This window comes from Salminus brasiliensis, chromosome 4 (genome assembly GCF_030463535.1).
Source record: "Salminus brasiliensis chromosome 4, fSalBra1.hap2, whole genome shotgun sequence".
In the NCBI taxonomy this organism is placed as follows: Eukaryota; Metazoa; Chordata; class Actinopteri; order Characiformes; family Bryconidae; genus Salminus; species Salminus brasiliensis.
This window is the reverse complement of record NC_132881.1, coordinates 14,430,812-14,441,380: the sequence shown is the minus strand read 5'-3', so window position 1 is coordinate 14,441,380 and position 10,569 is coordinate 14,430,812.

Genomic DNA, 10,569 nt, shown 5'->3' with positions numbered 1-10,569 from the left:
ATTTCTCGGCCTAGCTGCAGGCTGTAGGGATGGAGATGTCCTGATGGAGTTCTGAGCAGAGGGTCCACCACAGAACCAGAAGTGAGGTCTCTCTACCAGTGGAGCTCATCACTGGGACTGAGTCAGGAGCAGTGGGTGGACTGACAACAGTCTGAATCAAGAAGCACAAAAAGAAGATTCAGATGGACAGAACCTTGTTGCCCGGGGGGCATCCTATGAACCTGTAAGACAAAACAAATGACAATACATATATAGAAACTTTATGATCACCTATGTGTTACACAGAAGCAGACCGATTTAAAGCAAAAAACACAGTTGCAGAAGGACAGACCCTTGCTGCCCACATCTACCATCACAAGTTTTGAAATGGAATGGTCACTAACCTTTCACACTTGCAGAAAGATAGATAGCAAGTCACACACACAGTTGCACATGGACAGACCCTTGTCCACCAGATCCACCATTAGAACCTGTAGGACAAAAAAAAGAAAGTCAATACATGTATAGAAACTGAATGATCACCTACCTGTTAGACAGTTGCAGACAGATAGACAGTGAGCCATACACAGATGCAGATGGAGGGAGGGGATAATGACATCCTCAGAACCTGTAAGACAACAAATAAAGTCAATACAGGTTTTAAAACTGAAAGATCACTTACCTTTAACACAGTTGCAGAACATTAGACAGTGAGCAAGACAGCTACAGATGGACAGACTATGGTGACTGGATGCATGGTCAGGGAGGGAGGGGCTCATGGGGTCATGAACCTATAAGACAAAAAAAGAAAATACATGTATAGAAACTGAATGATCACCTACCTCTTACACACTTGCAGACCGATAGATAGCGAGCCACACACAGGTGACTTGAAGGAAAGATCCACCATCAGGAATGGGGGGAGCATTGGGTCCTGAAAGCATGTAAGACAACAGAAAGGCAATACATGTATAGAAACTGAACGATCACTTACCTGTTACAGAGTTGCAGAATGATGGACAGCGAACCACACACAGTTGCAGATGAAAATATATTTGTTAAAAGGATACACCTTCAGGGAGAAGAAGAGGTTGATGAACTTCTTGAGAATCTGTCACACAAAAAAGAAAGTCAATACATGTATAGAAACTAAATGATCACCTACCTGTTACACACTTGCAGTCAGATAGATAGCCACACACACAGTTGCAATGGACAGACCCTTGTTGGCTGTATGCACCATCAGAAAGGCGGGAGCCATTGTTCCTGAATGCCTGTAAGACAACAAAAAGTCAATACATGTATAGAAACTGAATGATCACCTACCTGTTACACACTTACAGACAGATAGATAGCGAGCCACACACACAGTTGTAATGGACAAACCCTTGTTGGCTGTATGCACCATCAGGAAGGGGGGAGCCATTGGTCCTGAAAGCCTGTAAGACAACAAAAAGAAAGTCAATACATGTATAGAAACTGAATGATCACCTACCTGTTACACACTTGCAGACAGATAGTAGCGAGTCACACACAGTTGCAGATGCACAGACCCTAGGTTCATGCGGTCCGAAAAACCTGTAAGACAAAAAAAGAAAGTCAATACATGTATAGAAACTGAATGATCACCTACCTGTTACACACTTGCAGTCAGATAGATAGCCACACACACACAGTTGCAATGGACAGACCCTTGTTGGCTGTATGCACCATCAGAAAGGCGGGAGCCATTGTTCCTGAAAGCCTGTAAGACAACAAAAAGGCAATACATGTATATAAACTGAATGATCACTTACCTGTTACAGAGATGCAGAATGATGGACAGCGAACCACACACAGTTGCAGATGAAAATATATTTGTTAGAAGGATACACCTTCAGGGAGAAGAAGAGGTTGATGGACTTCTTGAGAACCTGTAACACAAAAAAGAAAGTCAAAACATGTATAGAAACTGAATGATCACCTACCTGTTACACACTTGCAGACTGAGATAGCGAGCCACACACACAGTTGCAATGGACAGACCCTTGTTGGTTGTATGCACCATCAGGAAGGGGGGAGCCATTGGTCCTGAAAGCCTGTAAGACAACAAAAAGGTGTAGTGTATTTATTGGCTATACAGATGTCCATAGGCCTGAAGGAATGGTATGGAGTTGAGGAATGATATGGTAAGCCACACGGGGTAGATGTGGAAAAGAAAGGGGGTCCTGTTTCCTGACCAAATGTGAAAACTATACATGAATCAACGAACATAAGATGCTGTTTAGATTTGGACATCCCTTTGGGTGTACATGACATAGATTTAAACGTGATCCAGATGTGTCTGTGGACAACGTATGTAATGGTGGGGGCTGATGAGTGTTCCTTATGGATGAAATGCAAAGATTCTGCATATGGGAACAATCCAACAGAATATAACGTGTAGTAGGGTATAAAAACTCAAGGTATTCCTATGTCGAGGAGAGAGATTGAGGGGCACTCAGAATTGGCAGACTCTCACCACACTGTACTTTTGATTGGAATAAAATATTTCATTGTTACAACTAAAGACGGTGGTTACAGACTCTCCTTTTTAAATAAGAAGTCCATCTCCAGAGGAAGACGAACCGAGACGACAATTTTTGGCGCCCGAACAGGGACTTCAGCTGTGACTTCCGGCGGCACCAGACGGTTCGTCGTGGAAAACTTCTGCTCGTGAGCCAACATTACACGGTGAGCACTTTTCTCATTATTTGAGCTTGGGTTTCCGCGTTATACTGAGGTGTGTGAGTGAAATTGTAACATATGAGGTTGTGACATTATTTTTGGAGGAGACTCTGGTCTAAATTTGGGTCGTTTGTGGGTTGTGCCACCATAATGCGGGGGTGTAAGAAATGAGAAATATATGTAGGGACAATGAGTAGTGACAAGGTATAAGGAAAATAAAGGGGTGTTGTTGAAAAAGCAGTGAGTAACGTTGATAAGGCCATGTTAATCTGCGCCACGCAGACTTTGAGAGCTAGGGCCCTTTTCTCTCTTAGGATTGTAAGACGTGAGCAGATTCGGGTTACAGCGTGAAAGTTAGCTTAACAGGGTGACATAAGAGAAATATGGGGTGTTATAGAAGAAAAGTACTATGGGATGTTACAGAAAAACAAAGAGAAATATGGGGTGTTATAGAAGAAAAAGAGAAATATGGGAAGTTTAAGAGAAGGAAAGAAGGGGTGTTATAAAAGAAAAGGGGGGGTTTTTAGAGTAAAAAGGGTATTACTAGAGAAAACTAGGTGTTAAAAGAGGGGTGAGTACTTATCTAAGTGTCAGAAGTAAAGAGAAAAGGGTATAGTGCACAGAAGAGAAGACAGGGCTAGCTTAAAACAGTCGACTTGTGGTGTGTGTGTGTGTGTGTGCGTGCGCAGGGATTTATATGTGTGTGTGTCAGTCTGCGTGTGGAGGCTGAGGGGCTGGTACCCTCCTCTCTTCCTTTGTCCTGTTCTGTCTGGGTTAAAGGGGATATGTTTGGTTAGAGGAGAGTAATTCTTAACCTCTCCATACTGTTGGCTTTTATTGACAAAAAAATTAAATGCACATGGCCAAATACCCGACCTCGTTGGCTCTGTGAGATCTTGTGCCTTGCAGGGGGACTTCTTCTGGCAAGAGTACGGGGCCTGAGAGTCACTCTTTACGGGGAGGAGGAGCTGTATTTGAGTTTGTGCACCAGAAGCAATAAAAGCCAGATTAATTGAGGTTGTGAAAAGATTTAAAGGGGACATGCAATTTAAATTAATTCTGATATTGTTTCAGACCATGTGTATCTTGTGGGAGGTTGTAAATTTAAGGGAAAATATGGGGGCCCATAGAGAGAGGAAAAAGGAGTAAATGTTATGTGTTGTATGTCTAGTCTGTGTTGTTGTTTAATGGCAAATAATAGATAATGGGATCCCATAAACATAGTTAAGTGATAATGATTATAGAACAGTGGTGTTAAATAAATAGGTTTCTCAGATATGTGGGTTGGAATGAGGTATAGGAAAATTAATGAGCCCTGTCTGGACGTCAGAGAGGGAGATAGGTAAGGGTAAATCTTCATAAACCACCAAAGCAGCTCATACTGGCACCAGGTCACGTACAGTACAAGAATACTGTTAATAAGTCCTGTGATTGTCGTATGGATCCTGGGATGTGGGTTTTTATAGTGTAATTTCAACCTACCATCTGAGAGACAGATTTTACTCGGTTCAAACACTTACACATATATATATATATGTGTGTGTGTGTGTGTATAGAAGGTGTGTTACTAGTAGTATGCCTAATTTGAAGGAAAGTCTATATATGGTTGAGATAAGTGGTACTGTTCAGCAATGTAGGAGAATAGTCTCTGGTATGTTATGTATGGTATGTCTCTGGTATGTATGTTGAGATGGAATAAATGAAATTAATAATGATTGTAGATAATAAGATAGTCATAATGTGAGATAAGTAGAGGAGTGTATTTAATATACACTTTGTGTTTGCATATAATTATATAATGGCGAGCGGTTAATGAAGGAATTTTAGTAGTAGGTGTGTGTGTGTGTGGGGGGGGGGGTGCTCTGTTTTGCAATGGCTAAGGCGTGGCTGAGCGCCAGATGTGTAATGCAGTGTTAATGACAAGATATGCAGGAGCACAGGGGCCTAGTGGAGTGAGATTTTTCCCCATGAGGAGAAATGATGATTCATGGTTAAGAGTTTGGTTGTAGTGTCATATGAGATAATATATTATAATAATATTAGTATTGTTAAATATGTGTTCATAAGAAGTATGACTAGAAGATAGTAATAGCAGAATGCTTGGTTGCTTTGCATGGGGGAAAAGATGTCTAAGGTTGTTGTTTTGTTGGGTCCAGTGGTGTTCTTGGTATGGCTTGTGTTGAAGAATAGACTATTATAGTGCTTCTTGCCAACTGTCTTTGGGATTAATATAACGGATGTGGTGATTTTCTTGGTGTCCTGTGTCAGTGAGTGCAGTGAGTGTGTGGCTTGGAGTGCTGATTGTGCTTTGCGAGTGCATTAAATCTAAACAATCATTAGACCCAGTGCAAACTGTAAATTGTTCAGGGTGTATAACAGACCATTATGATGATAATGTTGTTTTTACTAGTATCACTCATGTGTGGCATTTACCTTACACAGGGTTCATTTATGAGAGGAACTAGTGAGCCTTGATGGGTTAAATTAGTTTTTCTGTTTTGCTGGTATCTCTCTCCCTTTCTGCTCAGCGGGAGAAAGGGGTCTATCCAACGTACATGCTAGCATGAAAATAGGCTTGGCACACATATGCTTGTAGTTGACCTGTGACCCCTGGCTAAGGGAAAGTCAGGCATGTCAGCATACATATACACTTAGGCTTAAGAAGTTGTAGAGTGTTAAATTGTCTGTAAAACAAATAGTTAAAGATCCCTTTGTGTTTTAAGTGTAAGATTAGCTTAAATTATGAGTGGAGTATGGAATTAATGAATAGTAATTAACATGTGTAAAGAGTATAAAGAGAAAAATTAAACACACTGAGAATTACCTTATTCTTTTCTATCTTTCTTCCATGCTAAGAAAAGGAGTGTAGAGAGCCCTCTATGGGGATATCCTATTTCATTAGTAGATCAGAATAGTCTATGTTATTATAACAGTTGAGAAACTATGTTGGCAGTAGGCCAAGAGTCCCTTGGGGATATGAAGAATGGAGTTCAAGATGGTATTATAGTATGTAGGAACAGAAGATGGAAAACGTATGTTTACAGTGAATTGTTATGGACCTTGAGAGTTTATGACAATATTAACTCTGGCGTGATTCTCCTTTTCTCTTTTATGGGATGCGAGAGGAGGCAGAAAAAAAGGAAATAAGGAGGGGCTGCTGGTGAGCGGCGGGCCAGAAGCGTCACGTGGACTGAGTGGAAGAAGCTGTGCTGACTGCAGATCAGGCCAGTGTGCTTATCCACAAATTACTTCCCTGTACACACCTGCACTTAAAACACATGTGTAGTCATATTTATAGTACTATTAATTGCATAATACTTACTTACAGTTTAAAGGACTCTGCATGAAGCTTGGCAACAGACCGATTGGATAGTGAATTTGATTACTTAGGAGAAAACATTTGGGGGTTAAACATTTTGTTAAGATATGTAGTCTGAATAGAGATACATTGGAGCATTTACTATTGTAATATCTTGTGTTTTTGGGGAGATTAGATTCAAAAGTATTTGGTGGCATCAGTCTTACTTTAGGAGAACTTACTATTGCAGAGTGGTCATACATTTTTAAGGTCTGGGCTGTTCTGGAGTTGGCAAACCTTAGTATAATTTCAATAACCCATCCACTTAATTTCAATAACCCATTCAAGTAACTTATAAATAAATAAACATAGTATAATTGTAAGTAGACAGTGACAGGGTAGTAACTTCCATTATTTTAAGTTCATTTTTTTGCACACTTAAATAACAGAGAGGCTATTAGTATGCCAACTATGGGTACCAATGCTTCAAAAGGTATTACTCCTGTTGATGTGGTTAAGAAAAATAATCCATTAAAGGCATAACTAAAACATCAGAGAAATGGCATAAGCATTGGCCTGACATTGACCAACCATGGCCAGTGGAGGGGACTCTTAATCCAGATGTCATTAAGGTAATGCAGGTGCTTGTGGCTACATACAAGGCAAACCAAAAGAAAGGTAAGAAGGGGGAACAACGTAAGGAGAAGAGACAGATGGAGCTTGGCATTCTTCAGTTGTTTGAACAAGAGGGACAGAAATTGGTCAAAGCAGCGAAGGATAAGAGAGAGAGGAGTGCGGAAGAAATAGAGAGACAGGTAAGGGGAATAGAAAAGCAGATGGCAGAAATTAGTGCACCATTTTCACATGTTGACCCAGTAAAGAATCCCCCACCATATGATTAGGAGGTGATGTCTAAGGAGATCTATCCCCAGTTTTCAGTGATCACTCAAGAGGGCGACTATCGTATCAGAGATGAAGACCGAATAGTGGAAGCAGGAAAAGCGGAAACAATTATAAAGATGTATCCAATTTCCAAAAGTAAGAAGAAAAGAACATGTTTGCAAATCGAAGGTGACATTAAGACCAGGAGGACAAAAGTTGGAGATGATGTGGATCAGAGTACTTAGGAAGAAGCCAGAGGAGGATATGATCCAGCAGTCAGACGGATCCTGGTGAGGGCAGAAAGGAGAGGAGGCAAGACGAGACAGTATGAGGACTCCACTGATGAGAGTTCTGATGAAAGTGAAAATGAAGATGACGGCCAAGACAAGGGACCAATGAGTCTTTGCACCTCAAGAGGATTCTTCCCAACCACAGCCAGTTCAAGAATAGAAGAAGACATAGACAGGGCTATGAGAAATGTAGAGAGGCGTATAGACCAATGCCTCTCATGTGGACACTGCTATGAGTTTAGAGAAGCAGAAAAGACTGGAAAAACAACTGAAGGAGCTACACATGCAGAAGAAGGAATTGAGGATGGAAGGCTCTCAGAAGGTGGACAAGGGATATGCATTGCGCCCAAGAAAAGGAACATCATGTGACAAGATGTGTCCAGTGATCATCAGAGGACAGACATTAGAATACAAGTTTTGGCAGAATACAGACATGTCTGATGTCCTGGAAAAATTGCCAACTCTTCAAGACGGAGCACATCCTCGGATCGCAAAGTTGGAGGAGATCATGGTGGGAACACAACCTGCTGTAGGAGATATTAAGAGACTTCTTGCTAGTCTCCTGGGAGTGCCGGCCATGGAAGAAATTCAGCAAAAAGCTGGATTCGATCGCTATGTGGGAACAGTGGTGAATGATCCAGAACTGTTTGCTGCAATTAGAGGTTGGGTGTGGACAGCATTGAGAGACACATTTCCAACAAATATACATCCTGATAACATTCTCATTGAACCATTGGGAGAGGAAGAAAATCCTAGAGCATATGTGTCATGAGCCCATCAAGTGTGGAGAAATGTCACAGGACATGATCCGGAAGCGAACCAAATGGAACAGTCCATCCTTCAAGCTAAAATACAGAAAGGATTGCCTTTACCAGTGAGAAGCAAACTGGCAGAGGTCGTCAGGTTAGGAAGTTTAGCAAAAGGAGTTTACACTGACCATATTGCTCATCAAGTGGAGTTGTACAGGAAGAAAGAACGGGACCAAAAAGAGCAAGACCAAGAGACCCTCAGAAAGCTGACTCACATACAACTGGTGGAGAACAAGAAAAAAGACAAGAAGCAAGCCCTGGTTATACCAAGCCAGCCTCCGCAAAATCAGCAAGATCAGCCCTCACAACAGCTGCAGCCAAATCAGGTTCATCCTCAAGTGACACAACCATCATCAATGGGTCCAGGTGTCTCCTGGTCACAGCCAGTCTTTGGTCAAGTACAGGTCTGGAGAGGAAGGGGTCGAGGAATCACAGGAAGAGGAAGAGGAGGAAGATTTGATCCGACTTTTCAACAGTCTCTTGAAGCATGCTACAACTGTGGAATGATAGGTCACTTTGCTCGAGAGTGCAACAGACCAAGAGAAAGTTTCAGGGGAAACTTCAGAGGAGGATTCAGAGGCCAGCCAAGGCCGCTCAGGGGACCGGTGAACCCTTATAGGGGCCCGGAACCAGGATTCTAGAGGTGCCCAAAGAACTCGAAAGGGAGGTGTCAGCTGGTAGCATCAGGGCCGGAGAGTGATCCAACCATTGAGGTGAAAGTAAATGATCGACCATTAAAGATGGTGGAGCAGCTTTCACCTGTATCCAGCCTGAAGATGCTATACACCTCCCCATGTCTGGTCAATGGATTCGGACAATCGAGTTTGAGGGAGTGAAACAGCTGATTCCTCTCACAGAACCAATAGAGCTCTGCTATAAAAATACTAAGATTACAATACCTATTTTGGTGTCAGAACATACACCGATAGCACTGTTGGGAAGAGACGCTTTGTGTAGACTAAATTGCACAATAAAATGTACACCAGATGGATGCTTGGTAGAGATGCCAAGTGATGTCATCCGCCAACTAATGATGACAACAGAAGTGGAAGCTTCATCAGTTTTTTGGATTGGAAATCTTACTACAGACTTCTTGGAACCAGCCAAGTTGTGGGAGAAGTTTATTGTGGCAAACCTGCCTGATGCAAAACCACCAGAGTATCCATTGCATTGTACACTCAAGTACTTCAAGGATGCTACTAAATCAAATGCAGAAGAATGGTTAAGTCACCAACCAAAGCAAGTTCAACTTTGTTCAAGCTGTATAATCATGGGACCACAAGGAACAGCTATGAAGGTGGACAGCAATGACTATCTGCTCAAGGAGTTTGCCATTGGGAAAAGTGTGCCACATGTGACTCTGTTGGTAGCTAGAGATTATGAACAGAAACACGTTGGAGAGATGATGGCAGAAGCAGAAAAAGTTGTGTTTGTACCAATGAAGGAGAATGTTGCAATTTGGAGAAGTGAGGATCAGCGATTCATCAAGATCATGATCACTGCGCAAGGACAAGGACAACCACAAGCTGTGCGAACAACACATGAATCACTCAACAATCCAACAAGGAATTCCTTGAAAGAGCAAATGTTAAGATTAGTGCCAGAATGCCTGTGGTCTCAACATAGTACTGACATTGGTCGTGTAAAATCAGCTCAACCAGTGACCAGTTGAACTCAAACCAAAAGTGTTAATGTTACAGGTCAGGTTACTACTGTAATCATAAATAATACAGAACCTGTAAAAACCACAATGATGACAAGAACGCCTGTAGGTGTCACTTTAGGGAATAGAACTAGTGAAAATATAACAAGCTCAACTGCAGTGAATGGTACAGGGATAACAACACCAGTAATGGAAGTAGCAAAAGTGACCCATCCATCTAATATGACATTAGTAACACTGCAAGATGAAGTAAATACAACTGAGAAATTGTTAGTAACCATAGAACGGAGTGAGAGCAATAATGATGAGTGTTGGAGAACACTGTTGGGGAGTGAAGTAAGTAGAGATGTAATGATGCATGAGCCTTCTACCAAGGTGACAAATGTATTACAGGATTTAGACTGGATTCCAGGAGATGTAATAGATCAGAATCAAGCACTGAAAAAGAGAGAGGCTAAGTGGAAGGCATATAGATTTGATTCATCTGTGTTGCAAATATCAGACCCTTGGGCAGCCAGGAACTTATGGTTTCAGCAGATAACACATTCTGTAAGAACAAGCAAACAAATTAGTGGTCCATGTGTGGTGAAAGTCCCGACACCAGGCACTTGGCCTTCTATTTTGGAAACAGTTCCTGAACCTTTAAGTACAGAATGTCAGTATTATGCATTATCATGGCTGTTCTACAAACAGCAAGCAGCATATGATATGTGGATGGCTACATCAGTGGGTTTGTTTAGACCTGGAGAGAAGTGTAGTTGGATGAGGCAATTACCATATGTAAACATAATTGATCAACATGAACATGTACAGACAGCAGTCCCTGATTCAATGGAAGTAAAGGCAGTAAAGGCTAAAGGTTGTTTTTCTTCTAATAATACTCATGGTGGGTCTGGAACGTTTATGGGAATTTCAGATTGTGACAGCTATATGATACATTTG